The 13579-nt window shown below is 43.8% G+C and overlaps 1 protein-coding gene across 1 annotated transcript in view; it reads right to left on the bottom strand.

Annotated features, from left to right (window-relative positions):
- Positions 1 to 13374, bottom strand: part of tenm1 (teneurin transmembrane protein 1) — a 198384-nt gene extending 185010 nt beyond the window's left edge. Inside the window, exon 1 of the mRNA XM_080900924.1 lies at positions 13031 to 13374. The gene's annotated coding sequence lies outside the window, so the exon portion shown is untranslated. The remainder of the gene's footprint in view (positions 1 to 13030) is intronic.
- Between the last annotated feature and the right edge of the window lie 205 nt (positions 13375 to 13579).

The following is a 13579-nucleotide window of genomic DNA, read 5'->3' on the forward strand; positions in this document are numbered from 1 at the left end:
CATTATCACTATCTGTTTGAAATGAACACTGAGCTTTTTCAGTGTGTCAAAAGCAGCCACAATCACTGTCTTTATTTCACAAAGAAGCAACCCTGGAGGCTGAAAAAGGAAGCCAAAGTAGAGATGCCAAAATTCACAGTTCACTTGAAGCAGGCTCCAAAAGTGAGTCAATCTCCGTAGTCTTCAATGTTAAAAATGCTGAACCTTAAAGAGGAAATTATTGGGATTACAGTCTGGAACAAAAATCTTATTTTTTTGTTCCCATCGATAATTTGTTTTGCATCTCTGCAGCTATCAAGGATTATGCTTTCTTTTTTTTTTTATTAGGTTTTAAAGTTAGGGGCGTGGCCTCTTTGACAGACATCTGGATGCTTCGTGTGGTACAGCTCATCCATAAACTTTGTGTTCCAGTTTTGATAGGTACAAGTATTTTATTTGTGTTTTACTTAGCACTGATGGTATAATTTGTATAATTATGGTCAATCAAGATTGCACCAGCTATGTTGGAGACTTCACGTTAGGTATGTTGTTGACTACTACCATCTTTTATACAAGGGGTCAGCAACCTTTAACACCCAAAGAGCCATTTGGACGCGATTTCCACGCAAAAGAAAACACTGGGAGCCGCAAATACTTTTTGACATCTAAAATGAAGATAACACTGTATATATTGTTTTTTTTTTTCACCTTTATGCTTTGTGTGAACAACTAAGGTGTGTTGCTTAAATCCATGAAGTGCTACAGAGAAAATTACATTTTATTTATGTAATTAACACATTTTGAACTCTTAAAGAAATATAACAAAAGGAAAGACACCCAGCTGAACTAAAATGATCCATGTAGCAAACAAAAACTGTTGAGAGCCGCCAGCCTTATATCGCCTTTGGGCTTTTGGAGCATTGACCCCAAAATAATTGGGGGGAAAAAGCACTATGCTGCTGAAAAATGAAAAATAGATATTTGCAATATTCTGCCTAAATATGTATTTTACCTAATGTGTGTGGCGGGGCGTGGTCTGCAGAGCCGCTGCAGGGGAGGCGGACGCACCTGAGCGGCACCCGCAATCGCGCCTCGCCGCCTTAACGTCTGTGCTCTCTATGCTGTTGTGTTGGTATGTGTCGGGCTGTGAGCTTTAACACCGGCTGTATGCGTACAGCAACCGTGTGTGAAAAGTGGTCAATAGAGAGATGCTGAAAAGCATGTTCATGCAAACATCGTCGGGCCTGCCGTGATATGTTTACAATGGGACTTCTGCTCCTGAACCTCTGCGCACAGCGTCTGCAAATCGGGGCTGTACGAAGTCACTTTCATCTTTACGCAGGACTGTAAACTGTCGTCTGTGAGGCGTGAGCGGTGTTTGTGTTTAACATAGTTCACGGTGGAGCTGCTGACATGATGTGGATCCGAAGATCCAGAATTGTCTTACCTGGGGTTGAAAGTCTCAATAAATGCACGGCAAGTGTGACGCTTATTTTGAGCGATTAAGAAAATTATAGAATATAATTTTATTTTTATATTCCAATATCACAATAATCTTCCAATTTAGAACTACAAGTTAAAAAAGAACTAACATAAATAAAATACACTTCAGCTAATTACTTAAAAATAATAATTTATTTTCCCAAACCACGCGGAGCCGCACTAAAAGGAGCCGCAGGTTGCCGACCCCTGTTTTATACAGTCTACTTGATTGTACAGCAAAATATACTGCTTAAAAATGTAAAGAACACCTTTTAATCAGAGTAGAGCATCAAGTTGATTAAACTTCTGGGACATTGATCAGTTAAGTAGCAGAGAGGGTTGTTAATCAGTTTCAGCTGCTTTGGTGTCAATGAATTTAACAACAGGTGGACTAAAGGAGCGACAAGGAAACAACCAGCTAAACAGGAATGGTTTTACAGGTGGAGGACACTGACTTTTTTTTTTTATCCTAATCTTTTCGGTTTTTTCACTAGTTTTGATAGTGTTAGTGTCAGTGTCACTACTAGTAACATGAGGTGATATCTGGACCAAATAAAGGTTGCAAAGATAGTCCAATTCCTCCAGGGTGGCACAGTCTCATGAGTCTGGAGGAGATTCCAGGAAACAGACAGTTACTATAGGAGAGCTGGACTGGGCCGTAGAGGGTCCTTTACCCATCAGCAGGACTGGTATCTGCTCCTTTGTGCAACGAGGAGTAGGATGAGCGCTGCCGACTACAAAATGACCTCCAGCAGATCACTGGTGTCTCTGACCAGGCAATCTGACACAGACTTCATGAGAGTGGCTTGAGGAACTCGTCCTCTTGTGGGCCCTGTGCTCACTCTCTAGTGCTGTGGAGCCTGACTGGCATTAGCCATAGAATACCAAAATTGGCAGGTCCACCACTGGCACCACAGATGAGAACAGGTTCACCCTGAGGACATGTGACAGATATGAAAGGGTCTGGAGAAGCCTTGGAGAATTTTATACTGCCTGTAACATCGTTCGGGATAACTGGTTTGGTGGTCGGTGAAGGTCTGGAGAGGCATATCCATGGTGGGACACGCAGACCTCTACAGGCTAGTCAATGACATCGTGAGTGCCATTAAGTATCATGATGAAATGCTTGGACTCATTATCACACCCTACGTCAGTCCAATGGGTCCTGGGTTCGCCCTGGTGGATGACAGTGTTCTGCCTCATGTGGTGAGAGTCTGGAGGCAATTCCTGAAGGATGAAGGAAATGATCAAAATGATCTAGCCCCCATGCTCGCCTGAGCAAATCCAGTAGAACCCTTCTGGGAAATTTTGTTTTGGTCCACGGATGCTGCCAGGTTGCACTTCAAACTGTCCAGAAGCTCAGTGAGGCTCTGGTCCAGATCTGGGAGGAGATCCCCCAGGACAATATCCATCATTTCATTAGGAGTTCTCACATTATCAAGGATGCATGTGAGAGCCATACAAACTGCCGAGGACCATTTTGAGTTGTTACAATGAAATTTCAAGAAAATGGACTAGCCTTTCACTTTGATTTTGGGGGTTTCTCTGAATTCAGCCCTCTGTAGGTGGATAATTTTCATTTCCATCAAACAACATGTCATCCTTTATTTCCTAACACATTACTCATCCATATCAGTATAGATATCCAGCACGACTTTTTCCCATTGAAATTTGACATTTTCAAAGTGCATCTATCATTTTTATTTGAGCAGCATGGTACAAATCAGAATTCATAGGTAGCATCAGTGTTGATTCAGTATGTGGGGACTACATCCTCCTTATTTACCAAACTAATACAAAGTGACAACACTGAGTACAACACAAGCATCATGTTGCTTTGTTATCCCCTTCCAGTGCTTATCCACTGCCACTAGCCATTTTTTCTATTTCTTATCAATCCCTCTTACACACACACACACACACACACACACACACACACACACACACACACACACACACACACACACACACACACACACACACAGTGACACGGGAGTGATAATCCATGGCTACACAAATGCAATAATATCTAATGGGACCCTTCACCCACTTGATCCTCCGTCCTATCTATCTATTTATTCAAACAGTGCAGCCATGGACAAAATCTGCTTAGAGAAGTGATCGAGGCTCACATACACAACTTGCTTTTAAAAAGGATTTACGCTCCGAGTCTCCTCTGGAGGGGCGGGGTCCCTCAGATGTCCAACAGCAGCGACGATAACACAAACAGCACGGTCGAGATTGTCATGTGAAAAGGCAAGGACCATGAGGACAAGTCAAAACCGATTTTCGCTTCCCAATCTCAAATGAATGTGCTGAAGTCATGAAGCAAAAAGAAGAGAGAGCATGCAAAATGGAAAAAGAGAATGAGGCAGAGAGAGGATTGGGGCCAGGCAGAGGCAGTGAAATTGAGTTTCAAACTGGTAAATAAACAAGGAGGACGGGGAGAGCAGAGTGGCATCCAACCATATTAGTCCTCAGATTATTGATACAGTATCGTTCCAGGATTACATGCAGAGAAGGCTCTTATTTTCATAACAGGCCGGAGACCCCATGTGAGTAGGAAGCTAGTTTCTTTGTTAGCTCTCGCCTTTATACGTTTCCTTGAAGCTTGTTTGCACAGAGACAAGCTAATTCTGCTCGCTAAACAGGCCCGGCGAGTCGCAGGAATGACGATGAGGAACCTTGAGAAAATATATTCATGCCACAGCATAGACTTATCGCCCCAGATGCTCCAAAGTGAAGTTATGACAGTCCTGTCGCTGTTTGCAGGTTTTCATTTTGTCTACCATTACAATGGCTTAATCATCAGAAGCAATTGAGGCACAGTCTGTAGCTGCAAATGCAGATCCAGGCTACAGGTCCTACGGGAGTAAACAGTGAGCTGTCAGAGAGAGAGAGCGCTTCTCCTAAAGCGAGGGTGTATGTGTCTGTGTGTGTGTGTGTGTGTGCACCTCCTGTGTGTGTTTGTGGCTGTTTGCATGGAGAGATGGGAGGAGGATGTGTGTGCGTGTGGGGGGGATAGGGCTTAAAAAGCTATCTTCTCCATTCGTTAGCACCACCACGGTTCCTCAGGCATATGACAGGGACGACGATGACGAGCGGCCCTGAAGGACCCACAGGACCCTGTTATACCTAAACCACCCACAACACAACAAAAGAGTGCACCACCCACTGGGAGCCCTCGGCTCCTGCTGAGAGGAGGGAGGGAGGGATGAACGGCGAACAAGGATAAGGGGAGTGATGGATAGATAATAAGAGATGGAGAGATTTCACTATGAAAATGGGGAGCATTGAAGGATAGAGAGATTGCCAAGTGAGACATGGAGTGATAGAGGGTTTTAATTAGTGGATAAGGGCTAGCTATCTGTGGGCGGCAGCAGCACTCTTGTCACGTAGTTGTGCTTTCATAGCTGACCAAGCCTGAAATCTCTTGCTGCCGAATTTACCAGCAGAACACATACTGTAGCACACAAGCACACACACACACACACATATAAATATATATAAATATATATATACATACGCATGCTCGGACACATAAACCTCAGCATACAGACTTTATTAGCTCCTGGGTTTGAAGATGAACAACACACTGACAATCATCCACAGATGGACACACACACACACACTCAGTGCCCTTGCGCCTACAAGTTCTTATAGCATTTCACGCTAGCTGACAAACAGCACACTTGAACACCCACATGCCACAGAGGCTCAACAGTCTTCACTGGCCTTCTCAGCAAAGACAGCATTGTGCGAACCCCGCTTGCTGTTCCTGTGTTGTCGTCGCAGTGTCTTTCACCATTCAGCCTCCGGTTCACCGTACGCCCTCATTATTCCGCACACCGTATAACCCAAGGTTAATGCATCTGCTGCATGTGCAAAGCAAGTCGTATAGGTGACACGTGTAGCCCTGCAAATCCTTGTTGTATTCCCACCCGTGTTAGAATGAGAGCATGACCAAGAAGCAGGAAATAAAGTCTGCGTGCGTCCGCTCACGGAGCAGATCGGCCCTTGTCAGGAGCTGTCAGGAGCTGTCAGGACCAACCTGGGCCATTTGACTATTTATAGTGGACATGGCTCAAATCCCATATCAGCGCTTCATGCCTGAGCAGTGTGGAGAAATCCATAAGGTCCTACACTATTCATGCTCTCTGAATGTGGCCTAGAGCAAGGGAGTAGCTAAGCTTTAACTTTTCAAAGCTTTCTTTTATATCTTGACTACAGTTATGACTTTTTTCTTCCTTTCAGATCTCGACTAAGGTAGCCCATAGTCTTTTTTGTCTCCCCCACTGCTTCTTTCTATTCACACTCCGATCCTGCCCGTCTCTGATCTAAAGCCCTCTGCTGATTCCCTAGAAGGCCGGAGAGCAAACAAGAAAACACAAAATATGATGCAAGTATGCAACAGCACACATGTACTGTATTCACATCCACTTGAAGGGGTACACGGGGATTTGACCGCAAATACGCACACACACGGAGCAAGAGACACCACCCAAAACCACTTAATCAATATTCCTGACAAGGCAAAGCCTTATTCAACACATTTGATATTCCTCCTCTCTCGCAAGATAAATACATGTCACTGTCCTCCTCGGCGGACTAAAAGGCTGTTCGCACTAACTCGCTTTGCAAATAAAGCTTTACATCATGAGTGACAACCTCCTAAGCTCTCTGCATCAGCCACTGCTTGGAAAAAAAGCCTCTTTCAATAATGCATTTGACCGCTAAAACCCTCCCAACACCCAAAGCCAAGCAAAGTGGCAGCATTAGGGATGCAAAATTAATTGATAAATCAATGCCATTGATTCCTGAAATTGGATTTGGTGACTTGCGATTTAGACAGTATTTCCTGTGCGTCCTCACTCATGAAGTTGTTGATTACGGAGAAATGAGTGAGTAAAGAGCATTAGTCCTCCAGAGGAGCAGCTGAAACGATGTACTAGTAGCTGTTGAGCAGCCCAGCAGATTGATTTCTGAATGCTAAGTGGGCTAATCTTCCGTCTGCGCTGTTACAATTTGATGCTTCTCAGCCTCTGAAAACCAAGGAGCGTGTAAGAGGAGATCTTTTTCTTTCTTTCTTTCTTTTTTTTGCGGCACTCCCAATGCAAAAGTCCAGAGGGCTCCTGCTGCTCCTCAGATCTCTTCTCAGCCCTCACTTTCACTCTGATTCTCCTGGCGGCTCAGAGACTGAGGCCACGGATGGCATTCAGCAGCCTCACACAGGAAAATACTTCTCAACAAAGAGAGAAGCAGCTATTCAAAGACCACGGGACTCCGTCGGGAACAAGCCGACGTTCTCGCAATGCTCTTTTGTGAGCTGACGAGACAGAAGCGATGGGCTGAATACATCCCACCTATACGTCTGTTCAATTTATATAAACATATAAATCCGCCTCAAGGTTATGGCAGACAGTCTGTTTAACCATGCTCTGAGACAGACATAAAAATTTCGAGCTTTCACCAAGAATGAATGCAGGATTGTTAGAAATGTGTATTCAGCCCTAAAGGCTATAATATATATGTGAGACGCACAGACAGGCCATGGTGAGATGTAACAGCGAAAGAGAAGAGTTGCAGATTTCCAGATAAACAAATCACATAAATTTGAAATCAATAGCACACATACTGTAAAATGTATTTACAGTTAGGAAGTGGCAGAGAGACATTTGAAGCACTTTTTCCTTCGATATCTCAAACCTCCGCCTTGCTTTTTCATTTATCCTGCATCTTATTTTCCACTGCAGTCCTTTTTCTTTCTCCTTCCTCAAAATTTGTTAGGCAAAATCTGCAGTGGGCACATTCCTCACCAATTTGCATTTCTCATTTTGGTTCCTGTCAAATGAATCACTGTGTCATCCGAGCACATTAACGAGAACAAAATAAGGATTTTTTCCCCCCAGACAATTCCTTTTTGAGACCAAGGTGGGGATGACACGCGAAAGCATCTGGTAAAATTTCAGATTTCGGGATTGTTACGTCCGGAAACGTGATGTACAAAGCCTGGTTCGCATGAAAAATGGCTGTGCAGCTCTGCCGTTCTCTGGTTTTCTTGGAGTACATATTGCCTTGTTTTTTTTGGTCTTCCTTTTTTTCACATCACTTTGCTTTGTGCAGTTTGGCTTGACATCCTGGCTTGCAATCAGCGAAGAATATGTGTCTCTACAGACAGAAGTCAATTTGGTGCGATGATGCACGCGCTTGAAATACATCCCTGAGTTCACGGTGGATCAAGTCTCCTCCCTGAAATTAAACCTGAACAATGAAAACAATTCACCTCCTCGCAAGGCACTGAAAAACACACCCAACCCAACCGTACTGTACCCTACTGTAAATTGCATTGTGCAAAATGTGGCTTCCAGCAGAGATGCATCAAGCACCATTTTGGCGCTATTCATCTTTTCTATGAGTTAATAATTCATGATCATCTAGAAAGTAGAGCTATGAATATTACTGATGATACACATGAGGCTATTTACCAGTCAGCAGGAAATAGATGAACTCGTTTAGCGGAGAGATCTACAGTGTAATATCACTGTGTTTTATAGTGCTAAATAAATCATTTCATGGGCATGCAACAAAGCTACTGATGCAACTCATTCATATTGAGTTATTAATCACGGTCTTGAGGTGCAACTGTAGGTGTGTGACGTGCTGTTGAGCTTCATTGTGCGCTAATATGGAGCAGACGTGAAGGCGACTTAGTCTCCAGTTAGTAACTTGGCTAAACCATGGCTGTTTGCTTCACCCTCAAGGTGGATCGTGCGCAGTTTTTCGGCATATCTGACGCATCCAATTTCAGCCGGTACCCTCTCCTGATGGCTCCCGTGTCTGCAGGCGATAAGCTAGCCAGTGCCAGCTGCCCCTTTGTCCTCTGTGTGAACAAATGCAGGATATGATATAATTGGTTTAAACTTAATTATTTTGACACTAATTCCAAGATGTGGACCTGGAGGTGAAGGACAATTTATGTGGTAATAAATTGGGAAAGAAACAAAAATTGATTTTTCTTCTGCTAAAGTTGTCTGCTGACTGGATTAATAAAAGATTTTACAGTGGGATGCGTGTCCATGTAGAAGTGCTTTCTATGTGTGTCATTAGATACTGCATTGTCATTTTTTATGATAGTTCCAGTACAGCAATATCAGAAAATAAAATGCTGTCATGAAAGAAAGAATTACACCGAAATAGCTCAGCGATTGACTGAAATAACATTTATCTGCTAGGGTTAAAAGTAATTACTCAAGCAAAAATATTCCATATTGCGAGGTTATGGCTCCTTCTAACATTAACTTGTTGTTTTTGTATGTTTGCGCTTGGGGCTCTTGGGCTGACATTTAAAGGCATCACTACAAATTCTAAGAACCATATTTATTTATTTTTTTTAAAAAGCAAGAAAATGTATTAATAAGCGATGAAAAAGATTGTCTGCTGTATCCCTGTGTGTAATATAATTCAACATAAATACGCAAAATTAGGTCCTCAAACCTTAACGCGCACGTGCTAAGGTTTGAAATTAAAAATATTCTGACAGCTATCTCAAATTTCTGTCTAGGTGTGCGCCATCAGCGCTGGTCTTCACACACACACACACCTCTTGACAAATTAATCTCATATTTTAAAGAGAGGTAGAGTGGGCTTGACCAGCCAGCCTCTCGTGGTTCTGATCCTTCTGTGTGCAGACTAGAAATCTGAAAGGAGGGGGACCAGGATGAAAGTGGAGGAGTGTGAAGGGAGGCTGTGATTGCATTTTTGTCATAGAAATCTCACATAACACCTGAGTAGTTATTGAACTGTACATAGTTCCTGACTGTTGCCCATAGCCCAATGGAAGACGACAAGAGAGAACAGAGGGCTGGAGATGCCAGTTGAGACTTAGCAGAGTACTTTAAAGAAGAGTGCCTCCGGCATATACTGTATCTATGCGTCTGTAGGTGTGTGTGTGTGTGTGTGTGTGTGTGTGTGTGTGTGTGTGTGTGTGTGTGTGTGTGTGTGTGTGTAGCATTGGCAAAGAAGGTGATTTTGGTTACTATTTCTATCTGTTTCTCTGTTGCTGTCGGTCCAGGTTTTGGTTTAGACACACACACACTCACTAGTAAAAAAAATCTTCAAAGCTTAATATGTAACTACTGAATTCTTAATAATGGTCAGTTACTAGAAAAATACAATACATGATACTTACTGAAGTAACATTTTGTGATATTTATCAATAAATGGCGACCAAATATCTAAGAGTTCAACTGTTTTGATGAATCTTGTTTTTATAATTAGCTGTTAATGAGTCTGCAAAGCCATCAACTGAACCATTTTCATATTTACTGCTTTTTTAACAGTAATCACTTTGGTGCCAACCCTGCTTTCTTATTCCAAGTGCCTGAATTGTCAAGTCTAAATGATGGGCTCACTATGTGAGGTTTTTATAGGGTAATTTGGTAGCACTATATTGCTTTTGTATTTCCTTTTTTCAAAAAAAAAGAAAAAAAATCACAGGCTGGCAATTTCCTTGCTGCAGAGGCCAACCACAGGCGAATGAATAGAGGAAACGCTAATTAGCACTGCAGGATTTGTTAAACAATTCCTCTTGAGGATGGAGCAGCATTGCAGCAAGAAGGTAAATATTTGAAGTTGTACAGTGGTTACATCTCTAAGTGTCTACGCTGCATATGTGTGTGTGTGTGTATATGTGTGTTTGTGTCTGCAAGTCTAGGGGTCTAGCACTCTGATTAGCTGGCTGGCGTGAGCGCTTTTACTTTGAAATTATCAGCCGGGTGGTGAACGCAAACGCATTTTATGCTTTTCCAGCAATTACATTCCTACTATATGATGGACATGCAGAGAGAGAGCGAGAGGAAGAAGAGGAGAGAGAGGGATAAAAACTCCCACCGGGCCACATTTTGCCTGGCTGCAGCACTGATTGTTGTACTCTATATAATAAATAACCTCTGATGCATTTCACATTGTCCTCTCGCTAATTCATGACCCCAATTTTATTAAAGAAAATGAGTTTTGTGGACAAACTTGTGGGTCAGAAGGGAAGATTGTGAGCGATTCCATGGGAGAGGGGAGCATTACAGTGCCAGGGGCTACTGCATTCCTGGAATGAAAATTCATAAATAATGCAGAGCTGGATAACAAAAAGAACTCCCCCGCTGTCTCGCACAGCACTGCACTATCCAAAGGCCATGCAATATCACTCAAATCTCAGAAAAACACAAATTATTGGAAGTAAGCAAACAGTTTTTTTGTTTTGGTTTTTTTTTTGTTAGTGGTTTCTTGACACAGGACAATGGGATCTGCTGACAGCCGAGGCAAAATGCCAGCATCCTAACAATCGGCACTCGGGGCCCAAATTGTCAGGAAGTTGCACTGAAATAATGATGTGACTCCAAGCCAAGGAACTAAGCAGCTATTTTGGATTTCCAAAACACCATATGCACCGCCCGCTTAAGAACAACAATTGTGAAAATTAAAAAGTGCAACAACTGAGGGAGATAATTAGCACAGCGACAACTGCTAACTGCTGCTGAGAGAGTGTGTGTGTGTGTGTGTGTGTGTGTGTGTGTGTGTGTGTGTGTGTGTGTGTGTGTGTGTGTGTGTGTGTGTGTACGTGTGTGTGTGCTAGCTCAAGTTTAAATGTACAATCTGGAATATCCGAGTGATTGAAGGGTGGTGTGGTGAGTTGGTTGACTGACAGGAAGGCCTTATCAGTGGTGTGTGCGCAGCATTTAATTGCTGAAGTGACATTTCAATTCAAAGGCCTGTCCTGTGGTTGTTAAGGTGTTGCCATTATGGGTGTGCCATTTAAAAAAAATATGCACTTAATCACTGTTGATCATCGCGGAAGGACTGAAAGTCATCTGCATGTATGCGAATGACAAGAAGGCCGCCACCACGACGCGAAGCCAATCTACACCAGAGCACCAACCATCAACCTCTGCTGGTCCAGTGCATGCACATCATCTCCCTATGACTAATGTGACTAAAAGAGTGTGCGTCCATATGGTGAAGAAGAGAGCATGTGTGTATGTGTGTTATCAAGCCTCCTGTACAAGATGCACTCTATTAATCACATGGAGCTGAGACAAAGTGCCTGATTTTTATCATGACTATCAATAATGTGCAAGCCGAAGAAGAATAAAGCACAGCTACAGCTTCGTTGTGAGCAAAGCCAGGTAGGGCAGTGACACGGGAGGGTTACACCGTGTGACAAAAATCCCCACAGTTCAAAGCTTGCAGCAGAAGCCACACCGGGTTGGTTTGCTTTTGTTGTTTTCTTTTTTTTTGAACACTCCAAAATAATAATGCAGGAATCAGGTATGCCAGATGGGTGAAACAGTCCAAACACTAATGCAGCTCTCTGAGAGATGTGTACAGTGGCTGTAGTGGGTGATGCATTAGATGCATGTATTAGAGATGCTGATGAATTATAGCTTATGATTAAAATGCTTTTGCCTCCCCTCAATCAAACAAAGCCAGATTTAATACCATCGGAAAAGATGTGGAATGAGAGTTCAAAGCTAATGGAATAATATATCTGGAGAATTCCTCAGAAATCTGCATTATTCATATATTTGTTTTCCTTATTTGTTGTTGTCTTATCTATGACTTATTTATTTATTTATTGGAAATGTGCCTTGAGTGGTTTACTCCAAACAATTATTTATAATCTGCTGTGAAGGGGAGAAGTGAGGAGGTCTAATTTAAGTCTCTCAGAGCCTATCCATCTCGGTGCAATTTGCGCTGCCTTCACAATAATTATGATTTATCAAAATGCATTTGCCGCCTGTTAATTATTTACCCTCACACATTTTTAAACTGCGCCAACGTGGAAAATAGATATCACGCAGCTCAATAATTTAGGCCAGAAATTGCCTCACCAGCCATCCAGAAGGGCTAGGAGTTGACATGAGAGATGTAAAAATAACAGAGAAACACAGTGGGTCACGGTGCCTGTTGGACCTATACTGGTGGTAATGTCTAGCCCGGGCCCGGGTAGGCGCGTCAGAGAGATCTACACCCTCTGGATCTGATTGCTGATGGAGATAAAGCGGACGAGTCAGAAGTGGAGCAAAACACAACAACAAAAAAACCCCAACAACTCAAGGCTGTGAGTGTTCAAAACGGCTACGACACATACAAAGCTGGCAGCCTGCTGCTCCGCGCACTGTACTCGGATCGTCATCATTTAGACAGGTTGTCACACACACAGGCACAAAGTCTGCATCCCCACACTTCAAACGAGGTGCACTGGTTTTCATAAAAGCCCAACCACACACACGTACACAAACACACTCACATACACACGCACACACACACGTTTATATACTCTCCCCCTCTCTGCGTGTCTGCCTCACTCTGTCATACACTGCACACACACGCGCGCACAGACACGCACAGGTCATAGCACTGCACGGCGCATCAGAACAGCTGATAATCACCATTCCCGTGAAACTCACGTTGTCTCGGCACCCGAGCCTCGTTTAGCCAAGCAGCACCGTAGCCCGATCTCCCTCCCCCGCTTAATGAGCCCACTAAAAAGGCCAGAACTGAACGTGCCGCTTACCTTCCCGACGTAAAGACATCCCTTTAGTCCGATTCCGTGCTATAAGCAGCCTGCAAAAGCCGAAGTGTGTGCTATCCCCCCTCCCCACCACCGGCAGAAATGTGACTTGAGCTCCGGTTAAAAAATGTGGACGAGACACCCTCTCTCCGCGGTCTGGTTTCGAGGCGGCGGTGCTGATGATGCTGATGATGCTCGCTGAAATGCCGATGGAGGACGACGAGACGATTTTGCGCGGGGAGGAAGGGATCTCCTCGCACGGGGCTGTGCGCGAGCCAGCTCCGCTGTGCGGTGTGACAGGGATCCCGGCGCGGTGCGTTTAGCCGCAGTTGAACCCGATGATGCTGTTGCTGGTGAGGCTCGGTGGTGCTATAACAGTATCCCTGGATCATACCACCGCACCGAGGAGAAGGGGGTGTGGCACAGACCGGCCACAGACACAAACACTTGCAGGCGTCAGGAGGTCGTCTGGATCACTAGTCAGACTCGTTCAGGTGGTGCCATATGGCTGCACACCGTGGTCCTGCGCTGGAATGCTGACTCATTAAGACG

This window comes from Rhamphochromis sp. 'chilingali' (genome assembly GCF_963969265.1).
Source record: "Rhamphochromis sp. 'chilingali' genome assembly, chromosome: 13".
Lineage (NCBI taxonomy): Eukaryota > Metazoa > Chordata > Actinopteri > Cichliformes > Cichlidae > Rhamphochromis > Rhamphochromis sp. 'chilingali'.